At 36.6% G+C, this 17,739-nt stretch overlaps 1 pseudogene; it reads right to left on the reverse strand.

Moving 5' to 3' along the window:
• LOC144376711 (testis anion transporter 1 pseudogene) overlaps positions 1-16,912 on the reverse strand; it is a 186,068-nt pseudogene extending 169,156 nt beyond the window's left edge.
• Positions 16,913-17,739: the final 827 nt, after the last annotated feature.

The raw sequence follows: 17,739 nt of genomic DNA on the forward strand, positions 1-17,739 counted from the left end.
AAACTAGGCATTCATTCCTAATTAAAAATAATAAATGAGCAAAATTAAAAAGAGCTAACTAGAAAGACACAGGTACATTTCAACCTAAAAAAAAAAAATGATCTCTTCAACTTTGTATTCACTCCTGGAACACTAGAAACGCAAAAATGTTTTGATTCATAGATGGTACGACCATCTGTGCAGAAAATCCAATGGAATGTATGTCAGAGCTGCTAGAACTTATGAATGACTTCAGCAAGGTTTACTGGATGCAAGATCAGGGTGCATAATCACTTTTATTTATAAATATTTACAATGCAGATTGAGATTAAAACCAAAAATAATACCACTTAAAATGACACAATGATTAAAATGGGGATAAATTTGATAAAATAGGGGAGTTATTTGAGCACTGAAAACTACAAAATGTTGTTAAGAAAAATCTTTAAAAATGAAATAAAATGGAGGTACATTCTTTGTTCATCGGTCAGAAGGCCCAGCATTGTTAAAGATGCCAGTTCTCTATAAACTGAACAATATATTCAAAGCAATCCTTATATTAAAAATATTTCATAAAATTTGACATGCTGATTCTAAATTAATATGGAAATAAAAGTATCTAAATAACAACAACAGCAAAAAGCCTTTGAAAAAGAAGAAGAAAAGTTTACAAATCTACAGTGTATTATTCTGTTATCACACTGCATCATAGACCAACAACTTAAAAACAACAGAAATTTACTTCTCAACGTTAATGGAGGCTGGAAGTCTGAGATGGGGTGCAACCTTGTCAATTCTGTTTAGGGCCTTCTTCCGTGTTACAGATTGTTGATGTTCCCTTATAGCCTCGGAGAGCAGAAGGAGTGCAAGGTAGCTCTTCGGCCTTTTATTAGGAGAGAACTGATCCATTTGTAAAGTCTCCATCTTGTGTCTGTATCACTTTCCAAGGGCCCAACTTGTTGCTATCACACTGGAGATTAGATTTCACTGTATGAATTTCTGGAGGGAGACACAGTCTATAGCATATAGTAATCAGAACAACATGCTATTGATGTAAAGATAGACAAATAAATCAATGGAACACAAAGAAGACCAGAAGTAGAGCCTCATTTTATATGGTCAATTGATTTTTGGTAAAAAAAAAAAAATAATAATAATAAGATCAGTCTGAGCTGAGGGCTGTGCTTGTGCATCGGGGTTTACCTTCAACATGCTGCCTGGGATTTGTCAAGTCTGCTTTTGCCTTCACTTTCTAGTACTGCAGAGCCACAAGGGCCTCCAGAGATGAGAGCCCGGGCCTCCTTTTGTCTTTCCACAAGGGAGACACCACTGCCTGCAGGATGTGCTTTATGCATGCATGTGGCTTTCTAAATCCCCAGTAATATTTCAGAATATGTCAAAGCCCTTTGGAATCTTATTTCCAGCTTTTCCTTTTATGCTTTGTGTTTACACTATTGTTTGCCAGAACTGTTATCTGCTGCCTCAACTGCTTCAGGGAAACTGGAAGTTAAACAATTGCTTGTAGTTTTTATGGCAAATATTCCCCTTCCCTACCCCTGGCAGAAAAGGCTGCTCATTCAGGATGAGTGCTGTCATGGTCTGTCGGTACACACAGCTTTGCAGGTGGCATCTTCCAGGGAACTGCAGGCAAGTCAGGCGCTGGCAATATTCTTTAGGGAAAGTCATTGAAGGAGGTCTAACACTCTTCTAATGTCTCCAGTGACTGCCTCTTCACTATTTTCACTGCAAATGTGAACTATTATGTTTCCAGACAACCATGGAGCTAGAGAGCAAGCAGTGCGAATAGAGAAAGGGGAATGCCACAAAAGCTGGCAGTCTCAATCAAGATTTAGCCACTTTTCTTGAATGAGTGCTGACTGGGTTAACTAAAGTCTTTCGTTAATTTCTTGAGTTCTGAACTTGTAGGATTCTGAAAGTTTCTTCCTTCCTTATCTTCTCCCACTCTTTCTTTCTTTCTGATTTCTTTTTTTTTTTTTTTTTTTTGCTGGTTTTCTCATTGCTTTTATGGAGGACTTTTCAGAAGTCTTATTTGACTTTATATTTTTCCTCCAATATTTCATTGCCTTCTCCCCTCTCCTAACTTCACTCCCCATTTCACTCCCTCAGCATATCTTCCTTTCATCCTAAAATGATGGACCATCATTTTCACTCAGATCACATTCAATAATGTCAAGGTTCATATTTCTCCATTTATGTGTCATTTCCCCATTTCAAAACAGTACCTTGGAAAGCTCAAATCTAGGTTTTTGACGTCAGTACAGATTTCAAATATGCTCTTGGGAAAATTAAAAATCTTTTTATTTTTCCTTGATTACATCCTTCTCTGATCACCTTGACTTTGATGTTTTCCAAGATTTTTGCCATTCTTCTAAATCTTTGCATCCACTTTGTTTTACACTTGAGCATCTTTCTGTTTTCTTCAGAGACAATAGCAACCATCTTACAGAATTTTTTACAAGATATCTATACAGTGTTTCCCTGTAAGCAAGAATGAATTTTAATCTACACAAACTACAACTTGTTCCTTTGCCAATTTCAGAGCCAATTCCTTCTCCTGTGGACTAAAACTCAGGATGTCCTATCACAACAATAAGGAAGGATAAGAACACAAAAAAGTAGGGACAGTCAACTGATTAGGAAAAAATTTTTTACCTTAGAGAGCAAATATGATTGGTTTCCAAATCTGCAAACATTTGGCTAAAGATGACATGGAAGTAATCTATTAGCAGTTATAACTAACTATCCAGTGTTGTGGTTGTTGGGGCTGATATGGGGAAAGGTAATATCTAAAATAATTTTGGTTACTCTTTTACCCTCTCTTAATAATCTTTTTTCTTCTTCAAAATCTTAAAGATTCTTACTGCCACTTCAACCAGCTTTAGACTTTCCATTTTGATATACAGTTCTATGTAGTTCCTATTTCCTTGCTAAAAAATTTCCACACTCACAAATTATTTCTCATTTGATTTCCTTTTTGATTTTGTGAAACAGAATTTCTTGGTTAATTAAGTTTTCCTTACATTAGCATTTCCATCTATAAAAGAATAGCCCTTAAGAGTACCTACTTTGTTGCCTCTGTTGCCTTGTGAATGTGTAATAGGTGAGGAGCTCTAAGGTTTCTGAATTAATCCAATTGTTTATCTTCAAAACCACCTGCAGCCAGAAAGTGAGATAACAAAAATCACTGAAGAAATCAAAACATGAAGGTTAATTCACAAAAACTCATTTTATTTTGATGATCTTCTGTTATAGGCATCCACCTTAGCACATCAGCAAAAGGACATTTTTGTGTAGTAAAATAAAGGAGCTCATTATAAGGATATAAAAGCCAATGACATTAAAAGCAGCATTAATGCTCATCAGACTAAAACAAATAATCCAGTATAATGTGCCAAGGCCTATGTCTCGGCTTGGCACCAGAATCACGAGGCACTCACAGCTTTGTAGGTTCAAACAGCAATTCTTTATTCCAGCTCTCACACCACCTCCACACAGGTCCAGGGGCAAACGCGTTCTGCTGTCTCCCGCACAAAACCTACTACTCCACGAGGCTATCTCCAAAATCCCATTTTAATCTCACGAGAACTCAACGGGAACAAGCAGCAGGAACACCCTAATCCCAGCAATAATCTTCAACTTCCAACTTCCCTAAAACCCATTATCTTAAATTGGCAACGCCTTAAACTCAAGGAGCCGGTTACTTCCTCAAACCTGATCAGCTCTAAACCCGGATCTGCCTAGGTCCTTGAGCAAGGTCACCTCATTAAAGCATGCATGCAATGTCCCATCAAATGTCCTCTAAGCAGCATGGGGTACGCTTGGCAAGGAAATTTCGATGCGTCATTCCTACTTGGTAATGGCCCTCAGCATCTCCCCCCTTCTGATTAATTAAGCAACAAGCAATGCGGCTTAGGACCATGCCTGGTAGGTTGTCCAATTCAACATATGGTTCTTACCCGTCATCGGATGAACTGACCTCTAGGCGTCAGTCCCCTGTCTTAGGTTGAATCCACTGCAATCAGATCAACCCGTCGCTGACTACCGGTCCAGCATTCAGCCATGCTTGTGGATAGGCCTAAGCACCAGTGGGGGGGTGAGGTTCTTGCCTCACCTCTGTTGGCCCCCAAATTTAACCTTGGTGCCAGTGGGGGGGTGAGGTTCTTGCCTCACCTCTGTTGGCCCCCAAATTTTAGACCATCACTAGTAGAAGGGAGGAAGATACAGAAATGCCACGACACCAAGCCAATTGACGGCTCCTTTGGAAAAATTGCATCACTGGTGACACCATCAGCAAAGATGTCAGCATTACCACAATTAACATGGGGTGCGCTGGCAAGGAAATTGCATCACTGGTGACACCATCAGCAAAAATATGCCAGCAGTACCACAATTCGCTGCACCAGACGATAGTTCACAATGCATGCAACTGATATATAGTCCAGGCAAGTTCTGCAGGCAGTTCAAATCGGAGGAGTCTATCAATATGTCCATTTCCTCCCAAAGTAAATCAAGTCCTTGATTGAGCATTACTTGTTGAGTTATATTCATTGATGCATCAGTTTATACAGTTTACTGTGGTAGCTATCATAGAAGCTGTAGTTTGGTTTTCTTTGTCTTCACCGGCACTGGGATGGAGATGGGAATTCTGGCAATGATGTTAAAGAGACATTATCCTGAACAGAATTATTAAATATGATGAAAAGGAAAAGTGAAAGTAAACAAACAGATCTGTTAATCACCTTTAAAAACAATAGTAAGCAAACAGATCTGTTAATCACCTTTGAAAGCAATCATTAACAGCTGTTTAACTAATTTAAATTAAACCACTTAAATCACGTGAATAAAAAAAAATTCGGATCCATTTTTTCATGAGCGCTCCTCATATAAAAATATGGACATACACACATACTGACATGCAACACAAAACAGGGCACACATAACATACAACATATAAGACAATAATAACGGCCTTGTAGCTTTACCTAGGTAAAATCTCCATTGCAATGTTTAAAAACTCCACAGTCAAAAAATTAAAAACAGTCAAAAAAAAAAAACTGATCAGAAAAACATTAACCTAGGTTTGTATGAGCTCAAAAAATAAAATAGAACTTTATGATGTGGGAAAAAGCAATAATAAAATAGATATTGAAAAAAGGCACCGTGGTTAATCACTGTCGCAGATGTAAGAATAGCCAAGCTGGAGCTCTGGATATCAGCTGTTATGGATTTCAGTCAAATCATCTTCTTTTTCTGTAGAAATTGTTTTGGTTAACCTCTCTGGAATCCAAATCGGCTGCTGTTCTCCCTGTGGGAACACACAAACGGAACCCCGACTCCAGACAATAACTGGGTCGGGACCTTTCCATTGTCCTGTTAGAATATCTTTCCAAAGTACCTTAGGCTTATGTACATTTTTCGGATACATATGTCTTTCCGCAGCAGTAAGTCCTGATGAATCCAAATTTAGAAAGTTTAGAGTAAAAAGAGTTATTTTAAGTTTATCTTTGGGGGATATATACCCCTTTCCAATTCCCTCTTTTTGTTTTAATAGGTACGTTTTAATAGTTTGATGAGCTCTTTCAACTATGCCTTGTCCCTGTGGATTGTATGGGATTCCTGTTACATGAGTAATACCAAATGATGAGCAAAATTGTTTAAAAGATTTAGACGTATAACCAGGACCGTTATCAGTTTTTAACTGTTTAGGAACACCCACAGTGGCAAAATTTTGTAAGCAATGAGCTATAACATCTTTAGTTTTTTCTCCGGCATGAAGGGAGCCCATCAAAAATCCGGAAGAAGTATCAACTGTAACATGTAAATATTTTAATTTTCCAAATTCTGGCAAGTGTGTGACATCCATCTGCCAAATATGGTTAGGTATCAATCCTCTAGGATTGACTCCAAGATTAACTTGTGGTAAAAAGGTCACACAATTTTGACATTGTTTTATTATATGCCTGGCTTGTTCCTTAGTTATTTTAAAACGCTTTTGTAAAGTATTAGCATTAACATGAAACCTTTTATGAAAATTTGTAGCTTCTTCTACAGTAGAAAAAATATGTATATCATGTGTAGTTTTATCTGCTAAATCATTGCCCAAACTAAGGGCTCCAGGCAATCCTGTATGTGCCCTGATATGTCCTATGAAGAATGGATCTTTTCTATCCCAGATTAGACTTTGTATAGTGGAAAACAAAGAGAAAACAGTAGAGGAAGGGGAAATCCTACCAGCATCTTCAAGGGATGTTATAGCATTAACTACATACTGGCTATCAGAGAATAAATTAAATACAGAATCTTTGAACATCACAAAAGCTTGTAGAACTGCATTAAGCTCTACCTTTTGAGCTGACTGTTTGGGAACTAAAAATGTAAAAGTTTGATCAGGGGTAACTACTGCAGCTGTACCATTATTAGACCCATCAGTGAATATATTTGGAGCATTCATGATAGGTGTTTTTCTTGTCATTTTAGGAAAAACTACAGGATGCTTAGACCAAAAAGACAACAAAGGATTAGATGGTAAATGATTATCAAATGAAACATTCGATTTACACATGATTATTGCCCAAGTATTTAATTCATTAGCTAACTCATCAATTTGCTCCATAGTATATGGAGTAATAATTTTATTGGGAGAAATTCCAAACACTGTCTTTGCTGCTCTTATACCTTTGAGTATTAATTGTCCTACAGCCTCAGGATACCTAGTAAGAATAGTGTTAGGAGAATAAGATAAATGTATCCACAATAATGGACCTTCCTGCCAAAATACTCCTGTAGGAATATTTCTTGTTGGTAGTACAATAAATAATAAAGGCAAACTTATATCAATTCTATCTAAATGCATATTTTCCATATATGTCTCAATAATTTTTAATGCCTTTCTAGCTTTAGGAGTTAACATTCGGGGTGAATTTGGATCTGATGGACCTTTTAGAATATCAAATAAAGGTCCCAACTCTCCTGTTGGTATGCCTAGATAAGGCCTTATCCAATTTATATCTCCCAACAACTTTTGAAAGTCATTAAGTGATTTGAGTTGATCTACTCGTATTTGAATTTTAGGTGGACGGACCATGGTTGAGGATAATAGAACTCCTAAATAATTAATTGGAAAATTTAATTGTACTTTGTCTATTCCTATCTCTAGATTATAATTTTTTAACAAGTTTGTAAGTGTGGCATAACATTCCAGCAATGTGTTTTTATCTTTATGTGCCAATAATACATCATCCATATAGTGAAATATTTTTAGTTCAGGATTTTGATTTCTAAGTGGCTGGATTGCTTTATTAACATATATTTGACACATAGTTGGACTGTTAGCCATTCCTTGAGGGAGTACTTTCCATTCATATCTCTCATCAGGACCTTCATGATTTAATGCAGGGATAGTAAATGCAAAACGTGGACTATCCTCGGAATGAATTGGAATCGAAAAAAAGCAATCTTTAATGTCTATAGCTAAAACATGCCACGTTTTTGGTAAAGCAGACAATTGAGGAATCCCTGATTGAGCAGGTCCCATAATGACCATTTCATTATTAATTGCTCTTAAATCTTGTAATAATCTCCATTTACCCGATTTCTTTTTGATAACAAAAATGGGAGTATTATGGGGAATACGGAAGGTTGTAAATGTCCTTCCGCTAATTGTTGTTTGACCAGATCATGGGCTACTTGTATCTTTTCTTTAGTCAGGGGCCACTGAGGAACCCACACTGGTCTTTCTGATTTCCAAGTAATTTTGATTGTCTCAGTGGCCCTTTCTGAAAATCCAACCCATGTCTGTCTGTTCCTTGATCTATTTGAATTGGCGCTGCTATACCTTGTTCTTGTTTTCCTAATCTTTTTTCTTTCCTGATACCTTGTCTAGCCCTAGTAGTGGGCACATTAGGATTGATGTTATTTGTTAACATCAAACCTAGTTGATCTAGGACATCTCGTCCCCATAAATTAATAGGAAGGTGATCCAAAACATATGGCTGTATAGTTCCTTCACATCCTTCAGGATCCTTCCAATCTAATACCATAGCACTTCTATGGGGATTAGTCGCCACTCCTAGGCCTCGAAGCGTTTGAGTGGCTTGTTGTAATGGCCAATGTTTTGGCCATTCTTGAAGAGATATGATGCTAAGGTCAGCACCTGTGTCCAGCAGTCCATTAAAGTCACGACCCTGAATATTTAGTTTTAACATTGGGCGAGAATCTAAATTTAAAGACAACATAGCCCAATCTACACCTGTGGAGCCTAATCCCTTGGAACCTCTTTCTACATTAAGACTAGAGAACTTATTATGTAGGCTGGGTAGTATTAACAACTGTGCTATTCTATCTCCAGGTGAAATTACTGATATACCTCCTGGAGAACTAGCTATAATTTTTATTTCACCTACATAATCGGGATCAATTACCCCAGGACTTATCATAAGTCCTTTTAATGTAGATGAACTATGTCCCAACAATAAGCCTACTGTTCCTTGGGGAAGAGGTCCTTTTACTCCTGTGGGAATGATTTGAACTCCCATCTCTGGAGTTAATACTGCTCTGGCAGAGGCGCAGATGTCCAACCCTGCGCTCCCTCGGGTTTGTCTGATGAGGGATTTAATGGACAATGTGTCCTGGGCACCACCCTGATGGGGTTTCTGGGTTCCTCCACTGCCCCGTATATTTGTGGTTGTGGGCCCCGGAGCATTGGGCCCCCTGGTCCGTTTTTTGGCAATGAAGCCTGGTGCCTTTCTCCACGATATCGTGGGTAAATACCTGATCCTTGTCCGTTTTTTGATAAGGGAGTACCTTCTATGGTGGTTTGAGAACGGCATTCATTAGCCCAATGTCTCCCTCTACGGCATCGTGGGCAAATACCCGGTATTCTATTCCTTTGATTTCTAGTTTTGTTAAACCCTCCTCTTATGGGGCAACTCCTTTTAAAATGTCCTGTTTGTTCACAATTATAGCATGTTTCTAGCCTGGCATCTAAAGCCTGTTGTACTGCAGCTGCCAAGACTTGCCCTTGTTCATTAACATCTCTACATAATTTAATATATGTGTTTAAATCTTCATGTCTCCATGGTCTAATAACCTCTCTGCAGCAACGATTTGCTTGGTCATAAGCCAGTTGTTTTATTAATGGCATTGCTTGTTCTGTGTCACCAAAAATTTTGGCAGCCGTTTGAATAAGCCTATCTACAAAGTCAGCGTAAGGTTCATTAGGTCTCTGTATTACCTTAGATAGCTGACCTTGTAAATCTCCATGTCCTTGTAAAGTCTTCCATGCCCTAACTGCGTCTGCAGCAATCTGTACATATACAGCAGGATCATATTCCATTTGTTGCCGCTGACCCTCATAAGGTCCCCTTCCTAATAACATTTCAAGACTTCTTTGAGGGTAACCGGCTGCTGCATTTCGCCTAGCTGTCTCCATGCAAAATTCCTCATTGGCAACCTTCCATAACAAATATTGTCCTCCATTTAGCACAGATTTACACATGCTAGCCCAATCTGCTGGCGTCATGTCCAAGTTAGTAATGGACTCCACCATGCTTACCGTGAAGGGGGCTTGAGGACCATAGGTTGTTACAGCCTCCTTTAACTGCTTCACTGTTTTAAATTCTAAAATACAGTGAATTCGCCGCCCTCCTGCCTGTTCAAATACAGGGCATGCTAATCTTTGAGGTCCTGTCTCAGGATCCCATCTATCAACTACGGGGTTTGAGGGCCACTCAGCTGTCTCCATCGGTGGGGCTGTTGGTTGAATTACACCCTCTGGTAAAACGGAGTTAGTGACAGCCTCTTGTTGTGGCCTTTTTTCTAATAACCCCTTTTCCTTTAAATTTTCTCCCTTTCTCTGACTAGCTCGAGAGACCTTCTCTTTTGCTTGACCTAAAATGTCTTCCTCCATGGTCTGAATCTCTAACAATTTACTTAACACTTTTTCGGCTTCTTTTTTAATAATTTCTAATCTTCTATAAAGATAACGCAATCCAATAAGATAACACAAAACAAAACCACAACTGAATGAAACAAAAACTGAATAAAAATTCACTGTATCAATTTTCTCTTTCTCGGGGCTAACAAACTTCAAACCTTGAGCCAACCATTTTTCCCAGTTTGCCTGAGAAATTTCTAGGGATAGGCAGCTTGAAACAAAAATGAAATAAATCAAAACAAGAACACATTGTTTTTTGAAATGGTCACCCATTCTCTCGCCTTCCCTCAGGGGGGAGCGATTTTACTCACCTCCAAATTTCAGACGTTCCGCGTACGGGCCACCAAAATGCCAAGGCCTATGTCTCGGCTTGGCACCAGAATCACGAGGCACTCACAGCTTTGTAGGTTCAAACAGCAATTCTTTATTCCAGCTCTCACACCACCTCCACACAGGTCCAGGGGCAAACGCGTTCTGCTGTCTCCCGCACAAAACCTACTACTCCATGAGCTATCTCCAAAATCCCATTTTAATCTCACGAGAACTCAACGGGAACAAGCAGCAGGAACACCCTAATCCCAACAATAATCTTCAACTTCCAACTTCCCTAAAACCCATTATCTTAAATTGGCAACGCCTTAAACTCAAGGAGCCGGTTACTTCCTCAAACCTGATCAGCTCTAAACCCGGATCTGCCTAGGTCCTTGAGCAAGGTCACCTCATTAAAGCATGCATGCAATGTCCCATCAAATGTCCTCTAAGCAGCATGGGGTACGCTTGGCAAGGAAATTTCGATGCGTCATTCCTACTTGGTAATGGCCCTCAGCAATAATGAAACGTCTAGGTTGGAGTCTTAATAAATTATAATTGTTAGGAGTGTAAATCATAGCTAAAATATTTCCCCATCTAAGAAGTAAACATGGAAAACAATTTTAAAATACAGAGATCTCAACATTAATAATAGAAAATATTTCATTTCTTACTGCTGTATTAAATAAGAGCAAGTGAAATAAATATTACCAATATAGCTTTGTGTTTTCTATTTTAAGTGTTTTTCCACCACAAACTGAAAGAAAAATTAATGTTTCATATTCCTTTGGTGAATGAGCCAGAGGTAAAGTTACTTTGCAAATATCATCATTGCTCATTACCTAGAATAGATTGTTGTGTAAAATAGATAAGATGGAGCAAGTAACAAAATTAAATTATTTATTTGAATATTAACAAGTGCTAAGTAGACCAATCAAGAGGACATAAATGCATCCTGCCAAATGACATACATTTCAGGAAATTGTCTAGCCAAGGGCACAACTGGGCTGAGGGCATGGAAGAGTTTGAAAAACAAATTGCTGCTCAAAGAGTCAATCATTCTCTGAAAAATACAAATTTAATCTCTAGTCTTATTTAGAAAAATAACCACACCACTACAGATAAGCAAATACAGGTAGTTTCTGATTTCTCTGCTTCTATTAGTGTATCTGTACTTGGGCAACAATGGGTATATGCAGGAGTAATTGCCAGAAGAAAGCACTTAGTATTCGAGAGCATAGAACCCGGCTATCAGTGAACCCGGCTATAAACACCAACATTGTCATATTCTAGTAGTGTTCCCTTAGGTATGCCACTTACTTTTTCTGCTCTGCAATCTATAAACTAATGATAATAATACCTCTTACCTCATAGGATTCTTTTTAGGGTTGAAATGAGATAATGCATGAAATACTCATAGTACATAGTAACTTCATATAAATATTAACTATAATTTTATTATATGTAAATATAAAAGGGTACATCTAATATAAATCTTGATATGCTATCCCAAACATAGTATTTATTTCTAAAATGATTTTTCTTCTGTTCATCTGCTAAGTTATCTGGATTTCCCATTGTGATTCTCCACTCATCTCTTAGAACAATCCTATTAATGTATTGAAAGCTTCCTCCTCCTTCCTCCTGCTGCTTCAGGATAAACAGTTTTGTGTGGATTGCTGTTCTATTCTCTCCATGCCTCCACTTTTATTCCTGCTTTGGTGTCTGTTGATGTTTCATAGGCCGGGGTGGGGGGGCGAGGGCCTGGTTCTGTGGTCTGAATTTCTTATATGCCTGCTTCTAGTTCAGTTCCTCCAGCTTTTGGCTCACATCCAATGAACAGCTCTAGTCCCAGGCCTTTGAGCCCACAAATTGGGAGCAGTTTCCTGTAATTAGCTGTGTACAGGGTAACCTGGTTATATTATAAAGCTCACAGTCTTAAAGGCTTTTGGTGATAAAGTAGTTGAAACTCTATCCTCTGAACAGTAGGTAATCATTTAAGATGCTTTAGCACAGGAATGAAATAAGAGCATTACAAACTCAGAGGAGTCGAATGGACTGGAAGCAGGACTATCGTTAGAAAGCTGTTTTAATAAAACAGAGTCTAACTGTAGGAGGATAACAACCAAAAAATGTAAAGGCTACGAACATCAAAGGAATTTCAAAATATCTTTGATGGAGTAATAATTGGGGGGGGGGAATGAAAACCTTGTAGCATTACATTATTCAATTGTAAATGTGTCACATAATAAAATGTAGTGATAGAACAGAATTACTTCAGAAAAAGAAATTTAGTCGTTTTCTTTAAAGCTTGACTTACTATTTTCTTAATTTTATTAAAGGAAACAATTAGGATTTCCTAAAGCAAAATATTAGAATTGTCTGGGTCAACTGTCATGAAATGTTTGATTGATTTTCTGAGCTTTAAAATTCGTTTTGATAGAATACATTTTCACATACATATTGTATAATGTCTTCAAACCACATGGTAAAAATGAAAGCATGTAAATCAGACCCAGAGGTCTCTATTACAACCCACTGTAGGCAAAATTTCTAGTGGATCAAACTAAATGCAGAAATGAATATATTGTGTTAATGTACATGTCATAGGACCCCAAGGAAAAAAAAATACAAATATAGTTCCCTGAGAGAAGAAAGGTTACATAAGTATACTTACTTCTTAAAGATATCTGTTCCTTAGACATATAATTTATGTTTTATACATTTGAATATAAAGATATTTTGGTTCTGAGAAAATCCACTTTCCAATGTAGAAATGATACTGCTAGGTAACCCTAATATAGCATATCTATGTGAATTGAGGTAAATTATTGTTATAAAAGCTTTCAAATCATATTGTCAATCTCTTTAGATAATCTTGTTTGGGACTGAGAAGAGGAGAATTAGACAAAACTGGCCTCAAACTAAACTGGTTTCCATAAGGATTGGCTGGGAAACTTGGGTTGGATCTAGGTTCCTCTGTGGTTTCCCCTCACTGTATGCAGACAGACATCATCTCATGCCCTCTCTAGTTTTTTGTAGGCAGTCTGACCACTCTCCAAGATGAGCACAATCCTGCCCTCTCTCTGACTCTCTTTCCCATTGTGTGTGTGCTTGAGATTTTCAATGGCACAGAAAGTGGTAAAATGAAACATGACAAAAAGGTATATTGAAATTATATCTACCCCTCACCTTACACATCTTGTTCTACTTCCTATGATGTGAGAGCTAACAACTTCCTGGTTTTATTTATTCATGCTTTATATAAATGAAAGCAAATTATACATACTGGACTTCTAAACTACTTTCCTTCCTTCAACTTGTCCACTTTTCATAGCATAATTTTGAATCTATTTTTATTCTTCATAATCAGTGTTTGATTATATTATTTTTGATGGTCAGGAATTTGTTCAGTTGGTCCCCAACGGATATTTTGATTGTATTTGTTTTCATTAGTATTACTATCAATACCATGACATGTATATAAATATACATGTGAGTGTGTTAGTTGGATGGAAACTTAGATCTGTACCTTCTCATCCAAAGATAAAAGAACAAATTTGGATAGTGTCATCATACTCTAAAGAAATTTTGTTCCCCCTCATTTTCTAAAATTGTGCGCCATTAAAATTTTATTTTATTTTTTCACTGTTACAAGTAAAAGCATGATGTTCCTATTCACAATAACCATGAGACTTGTTAGGAAGGTTAACAATAAATAAATAAGTAATATTATGTCAGGCAAGTAATAGTGCTATAGAAACAACCAGGATGGAAGGAGGTAAAGAGTGACAAGGGTGCTAATGTGGCTATGATGACCAGGAATGCAGCTGAAGGGGAGACAGGTAAGTAGGACATGAGGATATGAGCTCTGCAGATACCTGAAAGACCGCGTTCTGGTTGGATGCAATAGCAATTCAAGTGCTGTGAGACGGAGCGTATTTGGAATGTTAAGTATGATGAGGAACAGTGAGACGAGAGGAGCAAGGGGGAACACTGGTGTTGGTAATTGTTCTTGGCAGAGAAGCTCTGGTCAGATCAGGAAAGGCTTTTCTTTCCAGAATATGAGCCATTCCTCTGTAAAGTGCACTGCAAAAAGACTTTCACCTTAAAAATAATATATATTGCTATGCTAAAGTATCTACATTTTACATGATCAATCTTGTTTTATTGTTTGTTTATGGCTTCAAGCATTTCATTCTAAGAATATTAAACTTCCTTTTCCTTTTACGACTTGCATAGTTTTACTATTTTATATTCAAATTTCTGGAACATATGGGATATATTTTGGCTTACAGAGTGAGGTAAATGTGAAATGGATGTTTTCTGACATGGCTAACCAGCTGCCCCCAAGAATATGAACATATATATAGACACACACACACACACACACACACACACACACACTTTTCCCCACTAATTGAAAAGCCAACTTTACCATACATTACATTTCTTTAAAAAATGTGCCACTTTCTTCTCTATTCAGTTCAATGAAATGTTATTAATGCAATAAGAACAAGTATTTAAATTAGTCCAGTGTTTTAATATATGCCACTATATGACTGAAATAGTCAATTCTCATCCTTTTTTTTTTGGGGGGGGGAATCCTTCTGTTTTCAGATAGTACATTTCCAAATGACTTTCACAATCACAATGTCTATTTTAAAATTGACTTATTTTCTAGTTTTTTTTTTAGCTATTTAGCTGTGTTTAAGAAAAAGTTCTTGGTTTAAATTATTAACTATGTTATAGTTTTCATTCAAATTTCTGAATTTATTTTTTATTTCTGTTATAAATACATGTATTTTGCTTTCCTTATGTTCCCATTGTCATAATTTGCCTGTCTCTTTGATTAAATATATGATACTTAACTTTTTACGTGTAAGATAACTTAAATATTAAGGCTTTAAAAAAATTGGAGGCATATTAAAAGTAGTTTTCCTAAACATACTCATCTGAGTCATTCTTTAAACAAATTCTTGCTTCAACATTTAGTTTAACACCCTGTTCCCTAATAGGTTCTGATTTGTGAAAGAAATCCTTCCCATTAATGCCTTCTGATATTCATGAGTTTCAATTTATACATTTATTTTCCTCATTGTTCTAGGGATTGTGCATATCATTTACTTTCTCTCACAAGTTTATTCAAAACAGATCACTATTATGAGAGCCTCTTTCATATATATTAAAAAGAAAAAATATGACTTTGACTTATTTAATTATCTTCATGACCAATTATATTAAGTATCTTCTGGTTCCTCAGTTAATTTCAAAATTTTGTTTTACTGTATGGAAAAATTACAAACTAAGAAATGTCTCAGAACACAGAGTATTATTTTAATGAGTAAATCTATGAAATAATTAATGTCATGTTTTATCTTTTGATAGTCAAAAATATGATTCTTATGTTATTAACTTTTCACTTTGAAAAAAAATTATACATTCAAATGCAGTTGCAAAAATAGTACAGAAAAGTGCTCTTCATCCAATTTACTTTGGTTTATTGTTCAGTATTAGTCTACATTTTGTTGCTCTAACAAAATACCTGAAGCTGGGAACTTTATAAAGAAAAGATGTTTATTTAATTCACAGTTTTTGAAGCTAAAAGTCAAAGTTCAGGTGGCCTCATCTGGCCTCTGGTAGAGACCCCCTTGACTGCATTCCAATATGACAGAGAAGAAGAAAGGGAAGTAGCTTCCTGCAGAAAGGAAAGACAGGAAAACAGACAGAATCAGGGATTAGGCTTGCTATTTCATAAAACTGTAAGAATTCACTCAAGACCAGCGTTAATACCTTCTGACTACACTATCCCCAATGATCTGAATTCTTTACTCTAGATCCATCTCTTGAAGGTTGTACCACCTCTCATTATCCACACAGGACCAAATCTGAAGCACATGAACCCTGAAGACAAACCACATCCAAATCATAGTAGCTTTACAAATAAAAAAATACTCTCTAAACTAGGAAAAATTAATAATAATAACAATATGTAGAAAAAGTATTTTTTCATTATAATCTTTCCTTATTTTATGTCTGAAATGGTTTTTGTCAATAATTTTAGTGCTTGAATTAAAATAGTAAAACTGGTTATTTCCCTAGGATTAATTGTTTCATAGTTATTCTTTGCTTTTCTTGTTTTACATACCCTATGAATGAATACAAAATAGATCTTTTCTCTAGAGTATGGAGATTTTACACACATGGTTTGGTTTAATTTTAATTTATAACTTAACACTTTGGGGGAATTAAGTATGTCCTATTTCTCCTTCCCTTCCAAGATGTATAACTGAAAAGCTTTTTTAAAAATAGCAAACAATTATCCACCTAGTCTCCAATAGTGGAGATGGATAATATGGCAATGCGATTTAAAAATTGATCTTAGCTGTACTTAGCTGAGCATAAAAGAAAATATATGACCTGTTTAAGAGACACAGTAAGGCTGTAGCATATAGTATATCATTGCCAAAACAAGAAAAGGCATTAAAAGACCTTTCTGCTAAGGCTATAGTTTGCTATCTGCTGTATAAAACAGCCAGACTTTTCCTTGACCTTGAAAAAACTAAAAGAATAATCAATGATCATCTGCTAGTGGTAACTCAGCCATGGTACATGGTGTGCACCTGCTGCTGATCCACAGGTGATGTTTACCTCATCTGCAGAAGCCATCTCGGACAGTGGATAAACAAAGATTTGTCTCTCTGGAAATGTCATGAATTGTAAACACCAAACCAGCTAACCGTGGTTATTTAGGATTCCGTTCTCATGAAAAACACCACCATACACTAACTGTAAATTCAATCTATTAATGATTCTAAAACCATTAGTTTTGAAAACAAAAATCACTTATGGTTAGCCAATAGAGGCATTTAAGACCATATCAAAAACAAAACAAACAAACAACAACAACAAAAAACACCCATGTATAGTTGCCCTAAAGGTCATTCTGAAGCAAAAAGAACAATTGTCATGATTCAGAAAGAATATTTTGAATCAGTTTGCAGTGGTCTGAGCTCAAGTTGAGCAGACTATCTCTATGCATATTGATGATTAAAGTATGCGTGGTATTATGGAATCAGACAATGAGAAAAAAAATCCAAAAAGGTTATGTGATCCAAATGTCCCAAATGTCTTCAAATTCGATGATATGAATGTCCACAAAGTGGAGAAGCTACATAGTAGTGATCGTCATTCAGACTCAACAAGCCTTTATTGCAAATACCTTTTAACTTGCTAGATACTGTTTTAGGTTCCAGGAAGGCTCACATCCTGTTCCCAAAGAGTTTGTAATCTAAGAAAGAATGGGGGGGCCAGGACTAATCAGAGAGGCAATTATTTCAGCACTCTGGGATGAATTCATCAAGTAGTGCTCAACAAAGCAGTTGTTTTTTATCATGAGAAACCACTTTTGTTGCTAAAAATTTGCTACTATTGTAGGAAAAAGTAAAACAGAGTGGAGGTCAGCAAAATAAAAAGAACTTTCAAATTATAAGCAA

The sequence above is a fragment of the Ictidomys tridecemlineatus genome, chromosome 4 (assembly GCF_052094955.1).
Source record: "Ictidomys tridecemlineatus isolate mIctTri1 chromosome 4, mIctTri1.hap1, whole genome shotgun sequence".
In the NCBI taxonomy this organism is placed as follows: domain Eukaryota; kingdom Metazoa; phylum Chordata; class Mammalia; order Rodentia; family Sciuridae; genus Ictidomys; species Ictidomys tridecemlineatus.